We start from the raw sequence: 12,498 nt of genomic DNA, 5'->3' as shown, positions 1-12,498 counted from the left end.
TACCTTGATACACTTGTTTCGTTAGTCGTTCATTTGGCATTCTCTCAACATATCCAAACCATCTTAACCGATTTCTTTCCCATGTGTCTACTAGCGTCTCTTGATGTACCAATATACTTCATAAGCTATAAAATTATTAATTATTCCCCTGCGTGTTGTCCCATTTGTTTTTTTTCAGGTCAATAAAAATATTGCACTATAAGATTGATTTTAGCAATTTTTTAAATTAATATTAAAACAATTTATGTCATTAAAAAAACTAATTCTTACTTTGCAATAATTTTCAATTATCGAATCTAAGTTTTTTTTATTCTACTTACTGTCAAATAGATGTTACAGCATTTTTCCATTATCCTTACATAATACGATTTAGAAAAAGTGTGTCAAAAAAAAAGATTCTTCACTTTTCCAACATTCTTAATTTGTATATTTGTGTATTATAAGTACGAATCAAAAGCGGAGTTAGCGGTGTCACAACTCTCCCTAGAGAAATTCTAAGTTTACCTAATGACAATAAAAGACTTGTTGGTTTTTCAATTTCCAAAAATTTGGCAGGTAAATATCAATATAGAAGTTTTTCTATCATTTTTAGTTTAAAATATTAATTTGCGGTAAAAACTCTAAGAAAAATATTAAATTAAACAAAAATTTCTTTTTGAAATCTTATAATTTTCAGTCTGCTTGAAAATTTTACTATTTTATATAAAAGTTGTTTTAAAAAAAATGATTTTAATATATGTCCAGTCGTATCGTTAAATAACTTAATTTGGCTTGGATTTATTTTGTTTTATGAATAAAGAAAATTCTTTAGTCGACCTTTTCTTAATCCTATCTTAAAAAAGTGATCTAAAAATAATAATCCTTGAAATTACATCAAACATAGAAAGCTTTATGCGTCTTCAGAAACATTTTTTCTTTTTAGCACCCTTTCGTAGTTAAATAAACACACGTATATTATTTATTATATTATTCAAAATATGCAGGATTTTTTAAAGAAATTAAAGAATTTTAATTTTCTTCTCAATGGTTAACAAAGGCCCATTTTTGTTGGAATATTCACCCATTTTTCTAAAAAGTCATCTGTTCTGGTTGAAGACTCAACTATTTGTTTCAAAATTCATCTTTTTTATTGAAATTTAAGCTTCTTCGTTGAACCTTTGTCTTTTTGTGTGGAAAATTTGTATACATTAGTGAAAAATTGATCTTTTTTTCTTAAAATTGTTTATAACTTTGTCGAAAGTTCAAAAATTTTGTTCAAAAACATATTACTTTGTTGAAGTTTTTTTGTAGTCATTAATTCAACTATTTTGTTGATAACTAACTCTTTCATTAAAAATTCACAGTTTCGTATCGAAAATCCAACTGTTGACAGAAATCGAATTTTTGATTAAAAATTTATATTTCTCAGTCAGAAATTCAACTCTTTGATTGAAAACTGACTTTTCTGTTAAAAATCCATATTTTGGGGTCAAAAATTCAATTGCTTAGTGGAAAATTCGTTTCTTTCTATGTTTATAAAATTCTCTATTTTGGTTAATGATTAGCCTATTTTGTTAAAAAATCGTCCTTTTTGGTTGAAACATAGGTCATAAAATATAATGCGACAATTTATGAGACTCCAATCAGCGATTTAATTTTCGCAAAAATTATACGAGCTTCTGATTGTGAAATAAACGTGCGAGGAATTAAGTACACAGAATTAAATCAATCATTTACTGTCTGGAGATAAATTTCTTATGACCTTTGCTCTGAAAGATGTAAAATATAAGTATCCCATAATAGTAGATTGATACATGAAACATCATAATAACAATTATTTACACTGTTCTTGAAATACCGCGCTTCAGTTGGCAAGGGAAATAAATTAGTATAATCGTTTCACTACTTATCAATTTACTTATTTCCCATATTTTGCAAATTTTTGGCCTCGTCACTTTTTTCAGTTGAGAAACTCAAATTTTATGCACTGTTATAATTTAGAATGTCTTGGATTCTATTTGCGCCGGTTAAATTGAGATGCAAAGAGTGCGTGGTATAACAACGTAGTTTAAAATAAATTTAATTCTCTTTCTTTTTCTAGAGCGAAGTTCACAATTCGACCTTTTACCGAATGGCGACCCAATTCCAAGTGTTTCTCGTTGTGAATCTTCTTCTGCTCCTCGCAGAAATTTTAGAGAAAGAACAAGATCCTGTTGCCGAGCCTTCTCTTCGTGTTAGTTCTAGGTCTCCTCATGGCAGGCAACGTCGTTGCATCGTACTTAAACATGAACTTGAAAACATTACTTTTATTCGGCTTATTCCCCACTGGAATCTGTACGAGGTACTCAAAATTCGGAGATACATTTTTTCTGAGGATAAGCCACTTGATTGCAGCAAGATATTTTTGTTACGATTAGAAATTGATTTTTGGTTTTGTTGAACAATTTCGCAGCAAAAATTTCTTTGCAGTTACAGATTTCATTATAAGGCTGTTATACTCTTTTATTAATGCAACTTTATATTTCTTATTTTGATTCCGAACCTCACGCTCTTCAATAAGAAATTCTGTTTTTAGTTTGAGACGAGCAAATACATTTTCTGTTCTCTTCTTAGCGCAGTCATCGAGTTCTCGCTCTCTCCATTCCTGGCGATTACATGCGTTTATAGAGACTTCGTTTGTTATATCGGATGAAACGTCTCGATTTTTCATCGCAAACCCCATTCTTCTTTTTGTACTTGTAGAAACTTCTTTAACAGAATAAGATGTGACCCAAACTTTCAGATAGATTCAAATGATAAAAATCGAAATGACTCTGGTTTCTTTAGCACTTTGAGTTTCCCTTTTATGAAATTGATAATATCTTCTTTAATCTATTTTACGGCATCAACAACTACTCTGTCATTTAACCCAGATACAACTGGGAAATGTAGGAATAATTAAATTTTGAGTTACCAGTATTAGCAGCTGTTTTATCGTAACACATGTCTTTCACTTTCTCATGGATGTTCCAATATATAATAAAATTTGACTGTATCAACTGTTGAGTATCGAAGCAAGTCATGGAAATCACTTTCTTTCTACTTGATCAACTCATTTATCACACTCAATTTTTCTTGTTTGAATTCTCGTAACTCGCTTTTAGTTGCTCAGTCAGTCATTTTCACGTTCAAACAAAATATCGGACCTTCGCCCTTATTTACTTACATATTCTTATTTATTTGTTTTTAATATTTTTATATCCTAAATCATGTTTATTATATTTTTGTTAAATTTTTACTCAGAATTAAGCCTTGATTTTTAACTAATACCAGATATATCTGTTTTATTTTTCACATTGACCTTCCTTCCTTTCAATAAGATCATATTTATCTCTTATAATATGGATTTAAATTTGAGTGCCTCCTTTTATGAGACAACCATTCTTTTATTTTTAATTTTTAACTTTTTTATCTAAAAAGTAATTTATTTTTAAATATAATACATTCCACATTATGCGTATGTTTTTTTAAAGACTAAATCAATGTCAATCTTTGAATGATGAGGGTCCAAGCAGTGACGAAAACGTTTCAAAAGAATTATCGTACCGCTTCTTCTTTTCTTAAACCACAAAAAATTATAATCGGCGCACAAAGTTTCAAACTCGAATTTTTCATTTTTGGGATATTTTTTGGGATCATAAAAATTATAGTTATAAATCCTCGGAGTATAATTTATGTTCAATAAAAAGGCATTCACCTTTTTTTCGATTTGAACAAATTTTTCATAAAAGTTTGAAAAAAAATCTAATGCATTTTTGGACCACTGTATGGAACGTTCATCTTTTTGGAGGAAAATTTAGTTTTAAAAATTAACTTTCCCACTATTTCTCTATTTTCGTGAAGAATCACCCAATTTCCCCTGGCTTGAGAGAACTTTGGGCGGAGAATTGTGAAATTATTTTTTGAACAAAAAATTAATTTTAAATGCTCATAACCACGCTACTTAATGCGCTTCCTCAGGCTTGAGTTTTAGTCCATGTGTGAATGAAATAACGGTGTGACATATAACTGAATGAAAAAAGATATCGATATTTTCGATATTTATCGATAACTTCCCCCTCCCTTCACCATCCTATCCTGACCTGAATTCGCGGCTTGGCAAATTTGACTACATAAAATGTATCTACCATCATTTTTCCTGCCCTGCTTACACTGCTAAAATTTCATTGCATTTTTATTATTTACATTTTACACTGCATTCAATAAATGACACAATATACACTATCTGAAGTGAAATGACAGCGACAGTGAATACTGAATGTCTAAATAACTGAAAGTTGAAAATTAATCAACTGCGCAATAGTTGCGCATGCCTCAAGTCGCACTCATTGGCCTTGCAGGCTCTGTCCTTTTGGCTTTCTTGAGTTGACGCTTGCAGAAAGAGACACAACGGTGATGACGCAGCAGACGAGGAGAATATCGACAAACATCGTTAAGAGAAAAAAGTATCGATAATTTTCGATACGGTCGCGTTTTTCAAGATTCAAAAAAATTACGCTTTCTATCAAAAAAATATTCATAAAAATTTTTGAAATCTTTTTTGGTTGCATAGATTTTGTCTCTCTTATTCTTGTAACTTGTATCATTATACTCAAATATAATTTTTTTTAATTTTTAGGCTTGTTTTTCAAAAATAAAACAAAAACTTCTTATCTAGCAAAAAATAACTCCTAAAAAATTTGCTATTATTTTTTAGGTGCACAGTTTTTGTCAATCTAGCTCTTTTCATAGCTTGTTTTGTTTTCCACAAAATGGAGTTACTGCTTTTTCATTACTTCTTTTTGCGATAAAAATTTAAATTTTCGATTTTTTAAATCAAAAAGTTGTTAAGACAGTCTTATAGGGCCTTGAAAAAGTAACGTTTTTCAATTCTAGAATTTTTCCCATATTACGCTTTTTTAACTGCAAATGTGCAGTGTGGTTTGGTTTTTTGCATTTGGAAAATGCAATAACTTTGATAATATTCATTTTATGTAAAAAATTAATGGGGATACATTTTTTTTATTTTGGTCTACTGTAAATAGTTGTCAAACGAATGTTAAAATATTACAAAAAAAGTCGTCTAAAAATTTTTTGTAATTCTCTAGCTTCTTAAAATGTTTCAAAAAGGGCTGGTTAGCGAACTAATCCTTTCTTTTCATATCCTTATAAAGTGTGTCAACGAAAATCCAATTGAATAATTCCTTTAAATGTTACCGTCTTTATAGATTACAACGACAACGACGATAGACAGATACCGACGTAAAAACTATTTTTTCTGACACAGCGGGTCTCACAACGTCGACATTTGATGGAATCCGTGAAGGTCATTTTTCACGTAAAACCAATTTCTTCTCATGAGGATGAGAATGTAAAAATAGATTAGAAATATCGGTCAATAGGGTAAATAATGAAAGTAAACTTAAACTGAATGAAGAATTACCAAAACTCTCAACAGAAATCGAACGGATTAACCGATTTTCTTCTATATTTTTTAATCTCCTTGTCGTTATGCAACGAACATGATACACAATACTAAAATTAAATTCGTTAATAATTTCATCATCTTTAATTTTTCTCAAACGGCTCTAATCTCTAACAATACGAAGGTTGAGTGAGGCATAGGCACTCAATCTAAATCCTGGGCTCGATCCTGGTTTTACGTTGTTTACAGCATTGCCGTAAAAATAATACTTTGAAACCTCCCCAGGCCCATAAAATGCATCATATTTTCAATTAATTGAGAAAAGCAACGACATGGCCAATTTCCGAGAAAAAACTCTCTGATTTTATACTTAAACCTTTATTTTAAGTTATTAAAATATCAAATCAAACCATTCATAATTGTAGGAAAAGAGCTTGTTGCGTAATACATGGACTTAAATTCAAGCCCGAGGAAGCGCCTTAATAGCATTCACACAGTATAGTAGTCTTTATCCTTTTTTTTCAATTATCCACTTTTCATCTTTTTTTAAGTAAAAAACAAAAATTCTCTTCAAAACTTCTAAGATACACTTTTCCTCAGGATAAACCACTTGAATTGAGAAAAGAGCGTGGTATACCTAAGCCCATCCCAGTCGATGGGCAAATTGTTTTAACAACATCAACTGGTGATGTTTTGGCAATATTGGGGCGTAATAATACAATTCTTCGTGGAATATATATTCGTATTAATGGCGTTGCAAAACGTTCGAAAATAAATATAAACAGCGGCGAGGTTTATGTTTTGAACGCAAGTGAACTTAATGAAACTCCCATGGGAAACAAAAAAGTAATCAGTAAAAACTTTAGGATAGTTCATGTTAACGAAATGTAAAACAAAATCTTTCACACCCTAAATAAAATCAAGAAAATGTAAAGGTAAAATTAATTATTGTTTGAATAATCCGTCAATTAATACCCAGACTCTCTTTTTTGGATACGGATAAGTAAAGTTTGTTTATATAATAAGAAGTAATTGAGGATGCAGTTTTTTAAAAGATAAATATAAATTGTTCCATCGGGCGTAAAGTTTGATGTAGAGCGTGTGAAGTTTTAGGTAGCGGAAGTAAAGTTTCATGTTGGGCTGGTGGCGGAGAGCGCATGTGCGAGCCGCGCAGGGCTAGAAGCGGTCACATTACGCCTGCTCTACATGCATTCAATGGCGCGTTTTCAATGGGGGTCGTGCAAAAACTAGTTTTCATTTTTTTAAATTTGATTTTTCTTTTAGTTAACGATTGAACCATTTTGTTTCAAATTAATTCATTTTATTGAAAATTAATTTATTTTATTGAAAATGTAATATAAGCGTAGCCGGTTTTCGGCGAAAAAATTTCCGTTAATTTCCAAGGCATTTCCCGGTTATCAAAAGAAATTTCCGGTCATTAAAGAAACTTTAATTTCTGTTGAAGATGACAAAATTTTACTCATACATGTAATACATTTATGTGTGTCTGAAAGTTACATTAAAATATAATAAAAATTCAGTGAGAAATAAAAAAATCTTTGGTTTTGTACCAACCAAAAAGATTTTTTGTTCAACTAATCCACGTTGTGACTAAAGACAACTTTAAAAGAGAAATTCTCTCTCGTAGCTATTTTTTTAAGCTGCTTTTCTGATGATTTTTTCTTACTATCTTCTTCTACCTTCCGCTTCTTTCTTCCAGCTTCTAAATATTTCGAATAAGCGTCCCGTGAAAAATTCATCGAAAATGGATTAATCTAAACTCTATCTATTCTACCATATGCAACTACTGAATGATCACACTCTGTGATTAAAACTATTAATTCTTGAGACATATTTTTAGATACACTTTATTTGTTGAAGAAAAATCCGCGGTTAACATTACATAACCATTTGACAAAATAATTACAGTTTCCATAACGATTCTAACGTAACTGCAGTCTTTGTCAAAGTTAGTTCTCTGTTATACCAAAAAATAGTCTATGCATTCTGTAGACGTCATAATTGTTTTTCAATAATCAATTACAGGTAACGACGATTAAAGTTGAGTGCATTAGGGATTCAAACGAAGTTAAGGGGGATTTTTTGATATTTGCCAATTATTTCGATAAATTCAAAAGAATTTGGCTAAAAACTAAGCTAAGTCTAAACAAGTATCAAAATTCAATGAGGCTACGAACACCTAATGTCAAAGTTTAGTGATAATAATATTTTATATAAGAAAGAACGAAAAGGAACGTAACGAAACTTTCGTCACGTTCGTTTACGTATTTTTGAATGAGTGAAACTTTCTTAAAGTGAAGCTAGCACATTTCACATTTCGTTCAAAATTTATGAATAATTGATAGATTAACAGATATCATAAAAATTATACGAGATTCCTTTTGCTATTTTAGTTATATACGATGTAAAGGCCTTTGCGGCTTATAATTTTGCCAACAAATAAGAGCGCGTAAAATTCTATTAGAATCCAATCACCGGCGATCTGGAATTCCAGTATCGGTCATTCACCGGTTTCTCGGTCTAGCGGCCACTCTCAATATGTTACGATTTGAAATCTTCGAAATATGAAGCGTTTCAAATTAAATTCAATAAAGTACTTATGTTAATAATATTTCTGAAAAATTTACATTTATTTTACAATTATATTTTCATCAAAACTCACTTTATTCACTCTAGTTTGAGAGAATTTTGGGCATCTGAAAGTTGCACCCTAAGTTGGCTTATCATTTTCAATAAAATTTAAAAAATAAAAAATAAACCATGTAACTAATTAAAAAATGGTCCTCAGAAAAATTTCAATAGATAATGGAACAGTTCAAGAGACCTAAATTAGCATTATCATGTAATTATCATGTAAGGCTTAAAAATAAGTTCCTTACTACTTTTGTAATAATAGTTACGGCGTTCTAAAAATTCGACGTTACTATTTTTTCCTGTTTTGTGTCAATCAAATATTTTGTTGAATTGAACGGACTCATCTACCTGGGTCCCGAACCGCGAGCGTGCATTAATTTTGCGGAATTTTTAGAGATGGCGTGACTTGTACTATATCGCATCGAGGTATATCGTTACTATATGCGTGTCGAAGCCCGATCATTTCGCCTTGGTTTTCATTAGGTGTCGTTTTACCGAATTGTAAACAGAAAAGTTTTTGTAGCATTAGAGATGTAAGCTTGCGTACTAACAAAACAGAACTTTCGGGAAATTTTAATTTTCTCTTTCAAATTGAAAAAAATGCTTTTGCAAGCCATCGATTTCTTTTGGAAACTTACAGGGTTTATACTCCAACGGCTTAAACGTTTGAGTACTGATTTAGAAAATTTAATAGTGAAGATTTCAACAGGAAGGACAAAGAATATCCAGGCCATCTGAAAAAGATCGATGATGAGGAATCGGAGACCTTAGTCTGTGAAGACCTTGCATTGGGAGTTAATCTTGTAACCATTTCTGGATGCTTAAATACACTGGGAATGATCCTAAGACAAGGAAACTGGGTACCGTATAAAAGAAAGCCAACAGACGCTAAAATAATATTTTTTATTTGAGAACAGCTACTTAAACAGAAAATCGGAAAGGGCTTCTGCATCGTATTGTCATTAATGATGAGCAGTGGATTCGCTATGATCATTCTAAAAAGAAGAAGTCGTGGGTTAACTCCGGCTAACCAACAATAACTATAGATCGAAGTTCATGCTCTGAATTTGGTAGGATCAGCAGGTTGTAGTATACTATGAGTTACTCCAACCTAAAGAAACCATCACGGGTAACCTTTTTCAAAAACAACTAATGCGAGTGATCCGAGCATTGAAGGAACAACGGCCACAATGGACGAGCACAAACACAATAAAGTTATTCTTCTGTATGACAACCCTCGGACCCAAGTTGAAAAACCTGTCAAAATATACTTGGAAACGCTGAAAAGGAAAGTCTTACTCAACCGGCGGTTTTCTCCAGACATGGTGCCGTCTATTTACCACCTCTTCCGATCTATGACTTATTGCCTGTCTGAGTAATGATTTACTTTTTAGGAAGACGTTAAAGATTGGTTGATTCGTGGATACCTTTAAAAGACGAGTCGTTTTGCAGACGTGGTATCCGCATTCTGCGAGGAATATGGGGAGAAAGAAGTAGATACCGATGTACAATGATTTGATTGATCAACGTGTAACCACATTTTTTAATAAACCTGAAAATTTACACAAAAAATCCCTTAAATTCATGCAGAATCTCAATGTTTGTGAACGAATTTGGAGAAATCTCCACGTTCAAAACACTGTAATAGGAGGAAAGCATTATCATTGCATATAGATCGAAGTTCATACGCTGAATTTGGTGGGATCAGCAGGTTGTTGTGTACTATGAATTACTTCAACCTAAAGAGACTATCGCGGGTAACCTCTTTCGAAAACAACTAATGCGAGTGAGTCGAGCATTGAAAGAACAACGGCCGCAATGTACGAGCAGAAACACGATAAAGTTATTCTTCTGTATGAAAACGCTCGGCCCCAAGTTGCAAAACCTTTTAAAATTTACTTGGAAACGCTTAAAAGGAAAGTCTTACCCAACCGGCGGTATTCTCCAGACATGGTGCCAGAAATATGGGAGAAAGAAGTGGATACCGATGTACAATAATTTGATTAATCAACGTGTAACCACATTTTTTAATAAACCTGCAATTTCACACAAAAAATCCCTCAAAATTCATGCAGAATCCTAATGTTTGTAAACAAAACTGGAGAAATCTCCACGTTCAAAACACTTTAATAGGAGGAAAGCATTATCATTGTCACATTGTGTATTACTAAACACGGAGCTCGATGTGGGTTAGGAATTAGAGGTGACGGAATTCCGACATCCAAGGAAGGCCCTGGTCAAAAGGAGGTGAGACACGATTGAATTTTTCGGAAGTACCTTTGGAGGTGAGACGCGACTGATGGTCTCTGAGTGTTCCTCTAGAGTTGGTACGAAAAACATTGGTTTGGTCCCAGGAGAGTTGGTCCAACTGCGGAATGACAGTCAGACCCTAGGATAGACTGCTCACGTAGCTTAAAGCTTGAAATATACGAGGTGTGTTCAAAAAGTAAGGTGACTTTTCAATTTTCGCGGGCTACGTACATTCAAGTTTAAAATTTTTTATTTTGTTGTGTTGGAAACACTCGTCACGATCATATTTTCACAGTTTTGACTATATAGCTTGTGTTGTTTTTCTGACAGAGGCGTAAAAGGTTAGAAGGGTTTGATGTGCTTGGCGATTTTCTTCATTGGAAAAAAATGGAGCAAAGAGTTTGCATTAAATTTTGTGTGAAAAATGAAATCCAGTGCTCTAAAACTCTTGAAATGTTGACAGTTGCATACGGTGAGTCTACTCTGAGTAAGAACAATGTGTATAAGTGGTACAAATTGTCCAAGAAGGCCGAGAGGAAGTCGAAGACGAACCTCGCCCTGGACGTCTTAGCACGTCAACAACAGATGAAAACGTTCAAGCAGTGGAAGAAATGGTGTTGAAAAATCGCCGAATTATCATCAGAGAAGTTGCTGAAGATATTGGCATATCGGTTGGCTCATGCCATGCCGTTTTCGAGAGGCGATACGCAAAAAACGTCCGGAACTTTAGAAAAACAATTCGTGGCTTTTGTATCACGATAATGCATCTGCTCATTCATCGTTGCTTGAGAAAGATTTTCTGACCAAAAACAGCACCACAGTCTTGCCTCAGCCTCCATATTCACCGGATTTGGCCCCCAGTGACTTTTTTCTTTTTCCAAATCTGAAGAGACCCATGAAAGGACATCGATTTTCAACGATTGAGGAGATAAAAACTGCATCGCTGAAAGAAGTCAAGGCTAAACCACAAAATGATTATCAGAAGTGCTTCGATGATTGGAAAAAGCGTTGTCACAAGTGTATTATATCTAAGGGGGATTACTTTGAAGGAGACAACATAAATATTGAGAAATAAATGAATATTTTTTGAGAAAACTATAAAGTCACCTTCTTTTTTGAACACACCTCGTATATACCTCCAGTTGGGAGAGAATCAGATTACAAGCGAAAGACCAGGATCTAAACATCCGGGCCTACATTGTGCTATTATAAAGAACGGTCAAGTCAACATTTTTCTTATGAGTTCAGGTTCGCCGTAGATCGATTAAACAACTACCTCAGGTTTAATTAAACAACACGCTTCAGGATCCGGTTATATGTGTATCAATAATGAAATGATCTAAGAAACTGCAATCTATTTTAATGTAAGAGAAAGATTCGTTCCGTGCAAAAATTGTCATACACTAAAATTAAACATCAAAATTTTAAGATTTTTAAACAGAATCACTCTGAAAGGATATATAATTTCGTACAATAGTAGAATTTCTACATTTTTTAAAATTGGAGTCTTCATAAAGTACTCAAAGTTGTGATTGTCAATGCACTAAGTTTAATAAATAGTTTCAATTTAGTGACTTAAATGGTAATTATTCCATAGAATCCTAGGATAAAATCTTAGTGTGAAAAATGAGGTATTTATTATAAATGAGGGTGAGAAACGTCCACTCCGTTTCAAATACTTCAGTTAAGTGAGAGAGAAGAGGCATTCTTTTTCGACAGATACACAACAGAAATTGATTTGCAACCAGTTTATATAAGAAAATTTCTGCTTAAATTGAACGAGAAATAGCGGTTTTTCGAATGCGTGGTCCATGCAAGCTACCAAACCAGACAGGCAAGATACTAAATGTAAAAAATATCCCAACCGCCAAGGAATAACCTGTTTCTGAGACGAAAAAACAGGACAAAAATCTCGGAGTCTCTCTAGAGGTAAGACGGAATCAGAGGACTCGAAATGTTCTTTTAGGGTCGATATTAGACGGAAGTTATTCGAGAATATCTCTATAGGTGGTAGGAGAAGTTTCACGAAGAACACTTACGTATATGTCGGGAGGAGTGAAGAAGGTCGTGATCTGAGAAGACCCAAGTAATCCAAAGGACATGCGAGTATAGGTCAAGGGACTACAGAAAGAACTAAGATTGCCAATGGACGTGCGAGTATGGAACGACGG

The sequence above is a fragment of the Belonocnema kinseyi genome, chromosome 8, assembly GCF_010883055.1.
Source record: "Belonocnema kinseyi isolate 2016_QV_RU_SX_M_011 chromosome 8, B_treatae_v1, whole genome shotgun sequence".
In the NCBI taxonomy this organism is placed as follows: Eukaryota; Metazoa; Arthropoda; class Insecta; order Hymenoptera; family Cynipidae; genus Belonocnema; species Belonocnema kinseyi.
This window is presented reverse-complemented; position numbering follows the sequence as displayed.